The sequence below is a fragment of the Fukomys damarensis genome, unplaced genomic scaffold, assembly GCF_012274545.1.
Source record: "Fukomys damarensis isolate Sample0158 unplaced genomic scaffold, DMR_v1.0_HiC HiC_scaffold_27, whole genome shotgun sequence".
NCBI lineage: Eukaryota > Metazoa > Chordata > Mammalia > Rodentia > Bathyergidae > Fukomys > Fukomys damarensis.
This window is the reverse complement of record NW_022900939.1, coordinates 5,253,972-5,258,211: the sequence shown is the minus strand read 5'-3', so window position 1 is coordinate 5,258,211 and position 4,240 is coordinate 5,253,972.

Below are 4,240 nucleotides of genomic sequence, written 5' to 3'. Positions count from 1 at the left end.
CGGGGCGGGCTGTGCGCCCCAGGGACCCGCTGGCTTCCTCCTCCCTGCTTTTCTCGCGCAGCCGTCGGCTCATTCCTGGACAACTGAGCAGCAGCGCAACCCGCCTGTCCCCCGCCTCTCTGGCTGCAAACCCGCCCTGAGGTCGTTTCTGCGGGCGCGTTTCCCGGATACGTCCGGGGCTCCCTGCTGCCTTTCCCGCTCTTCCCCCAATCCGTTGTCCTTGGAGGCAGGAACGTTTCCTTGCTGGGGTCAGAAGAGAGCTGCGAAGGCCGGGTGTGGTGGTGCACGCCTGTCAGCCCAGCACTCGGGAGGCTGAGGCAGGAGCATCGCTGCGAGTCCGAGGCCAGCCTGGGCTACAAAGTGAGTTCAAGGCCAGCCTGGGCTACAAAATGAGACCCTGGTGGTGGGGAAGAGAGCGAGAGGAGGGATCTGCCAGGAACTCAGCCTGCACGCTGACTGTATTCACGCTTCTCTTCTGTCTCAGGAAAGCGGTTGCTAAATCCGCGCAGCACCTTTCACTTTCCCGGGAATCTAGAAGATCGTTGTTCACGATCTCTCTTCGGTGTGTTTCTACAGCGTCGTTCTTCCCCTCTGCTCTGTCCGTCAGGGTCCCGGAGCTTACAGACACCCAGTGAATGTCTGAGGGACGACTGGACTGCAGGACGCAAGCACCGGGCCTTCCAGCGAAACCCAGCGGCCCGAGGCCGTGGTGCCCGAAACCGCCCCCTGCTGCCATCTAGTGGCGACGCGGTGACCTCACTGTGAAACAAAGCAGCTGCGGCTGCGGTTTCCTTACACACATGTATCCGATGTATTTCACTTAAGAGTATGGGCTCAAGGTGCATCCATCTAGCTAGAAACTTCTCCCGTTCATCCTTCTTTCTGGCTGAGTAGTACTCCATTGTATAAAAAACCCCACATCTTTATCCACTCATCACGTGATGGGCATTTGGGCTGTATCCATGATTTTAGCTCTTACAAACTGTGCCACTACAAACATGGGAGTGGTGTGATGCTTTTAATTCTTTAGGGAAGATACCAAGAATATCAAGAAGGGCAGTAGCTGGGTCAAGTGGAGCCTCTAGTTTTAGTTTTTTGGGGGAATCTCCACGCTGATTTCCACAGTGGTTGCACCGGTCTGCGCTCCCACCAGCAGTGGAGAAGGGTTCCTTTTTCCCCACAGCCCCTCCAGCATTTGTTATTGGCTGATTTTATTTTATTTTTATTTATTTATTCATTTTTTGAGACAGGGTCTCACTATGTAGTTGAGACTGACCTGGAACTCACTATGTAGCCCAGGCTGGTCTCGAATTCACAGCCATCCTCCTGCCTCAGCCTCCTGAGTGCTGGGATTACAGGCGTGTGCCACCACGCCCGGCTGATTTTAAAGTGGATTTTTGGAAAGTAATTTAAGAGCTCTCCCTTGGGAGAAGGATTTGGCCTCTAACCCTGGGAGGCGATGTTAAGCCCCTAACAGGCTCTGTGAAGACTCTACTCGCTGACCCAGGTCTACAGAATACCCCGGGGAGTGTGGCCCTGGGTCACTGTCCCCGTGGGTCTGGACAGCTGCTGGAGCGGGACGTCCTCCTGACCCCCAAGCCTTCGCCCACCCTACACATCTGCATCCCCCACACAGTGAGTTCCTGGAGGACTGGGCTCTGTTGGAAACAATACCTTGCCATGTGTACGGTGTGTAGGCTATTTTCAGGTGGTAACTTCAGTGACTTCGGGGTTATTTCACAGCGAATACTTTTCGTGTGACCTACTCTCTCTTGGGTTCTAGGAACACAGCTTCCTGCTTTTGGATGGTGGCTTTCCCAGGCTGAGCGGGAACATTTATGATCCCCTGCCTCAGGTTCCCAGAGTGCTGCGGTTACAGGCGCGTGCCCCTGCCAGCTGCGGACAGTGACTCTCAATAATTACTGATTAAAACAAGCATCGATAGTAGCCATGCCTCAGGACACGGCTGCGGTGTAAGAGATGTAGGATTTTCTGTATCTTCGGTGTTTTAATGTTGACCTGGAACCTTCAGTCAGGCTCTGTCTTCCTTTCTTTGCTGGTGACAGGGGGGGCACAATATTCAGGAGATATCTGTGGACAGCAGGTAAAGAGGGTGGGGTCTGATGTGAGGATTACTGTCGAGGGTGAGGATAAACAGGGAGAGAGCATCCGCAGAAGGCTTGGAGGCAGGCGGGAGAGAGGTGGGGGCTGAGCGGGCAGGGGCTGGCAGAGGCTTCCCCTTCCTGCACAGTTGGGGCTCACTCCTGTCCTGTCCTGCTGCCCCCTGGCTCTGCCGGAAGTCCTCCCGGAGGTGCTGGGAATTCATTGATACATGGGGCCTGGTATAGGATTCTTCGCCTGGGGTTCGAGGGGAGAGGGCTTGGTGGTCCGGTGCTCCGAGGGGTCGGGCCCTGGGTCCTGGCTCTCCTTTTCATCCTAGAAAGTTATTTTATTTCTTTCGCCAATCGACCTGTAACAGCTGCTCCTTTGTTCACGCAGATAAAAATGTGAATACATTTCGGATCTAGCCCAGTGGGGTTCTGTGGGCAGAAACACAAGTGCCACTCCGGCAAGCGCTCACCTAGGGACAGCAGCAGATTTGCACGGCTGTGTCCTGGGCAGGGCCGCTCCTTTCTCAGGCTGCTCTGCCCGCCTGCGATCACTTTTAGGTGGACCGTAGCACACATGATCTTCCTTGTCTTGGGTTTCTTCACCCTCAACTGGCTCAGCTTCTTGGCTGCTATAAATAATGCTACTAGAGGTTGGTGACCGAGAATAGTTCTCCCTTTCTTGTGGTTTGGCCTCTCCATCTTTAGCAAACCCCGCCTCCCAGAAAAGAATACTAAGAATATTACTTTTGTTCTGGTTTTGAGACAGGGTCTCGCTATGTAGTCCAGGCCTTGAACTCACAGCGATCCTCCTGCCTCAGCCTTCTGAGTACTGGGATTATAGGTATGCGCCACCACGCCCGGCCTAAGAATATTAAGAATTGCATTTGATTTTAAATACAACCTTTGTGAATAGTTTAAAAAATCGAAAGGTAGAGCTGAGCGCAGTGTACAAGGCCTGCCCATGCGTGGGCCTGGGAGAACCTTGCTTAAAGAGAGCAGACTTCGCTACAAATTCATAAATCGCAGGGAAGCCAGGATGATGACGGTGCCGGTGTCCATGAATTGGTCCGACACGGTGTGCAGAGCTCTGAAATCTCAGGAAATCCCGAGCTCGACCTTGCAGCAGGAGCTGTTTTAAAAGAGCAAACTTGGGCCGGGGATTTAGCTCAGTGGTTCCATCGCCTGCCTCGCAAGCGCAGGGACCCGAGTTTGATCCCCGGTACCAAAATACATAAATAACAAATAAAAATAAAGAAGTGAACTTGTGGAAAGTCGGGTGTGGTATGCACACACGGGATCCCAGCTTCAGTGGGGGTGGTGAAATCAGATTAGTACAAAACCTCAAAGGCCAAGGCAAAAGCCCTCAGTGAGGTCGATTTGCATGTTTAGGGCCTAGAATTGCTTCTGCACGCAAAAGCACACAACAGGAGGCCAGAGATTCACATTTTTGCATATCGGTTCTCCTCCAGCGCCAGACTCTCCTGAGGTCCTGAGGTCGCATCCTCTTCAACGTTTCCTTCCCCTTTGGTTGTAACTTCAAACCTCAAGGCTGTCACCGTCTTGGAGGCCGCACAATCCTGGGCAGTGCCGCTCCCCCGCCACGTCTTGTGTCTTCCTCAGCAACGTAAGGACAGCGAGAAATATCCAGGGTGGGGCTGGGGATTCAGCTCAGTGGTTCGCATCCGCCTGGCAAGCGCAAGGACCCAAGTTCGATCCCTGGCACAAACAGAAAGAGCTACCCGGAAAGGGACTTTTCCAATCTGTTAATTCTTTTCTCCTTTCTCGTGCTCCTGAAAGCTCTCGGACCCCTTTCTTGTGTCCCACCCTGCAGCAGATTCCATTTGCAGAGACGGAGACTTTTTAGAGGCTCTCCTCCTTCCTTCCTCTCTCTCTCTCTCTCTCTCTCTCTCTCTCTCTCTTATGGTACCAGGGATCGAACTCAGGTCCTTGCGAGGCAGGCGGCACTACTGAGCTCAATCCCCAGCCCCTCCTTTCCCCTTTTGCCAGGCACCTTTTCATTCGGCAGGTGCCGGAGGATGCTTTGGTCCACGGGACATCGGGGGCACGGACCAGGGAGCTGTCACCGCGGGCTTTGGCGTCCTGCGCGCCGCGCAAGGGTCTGAGATGGG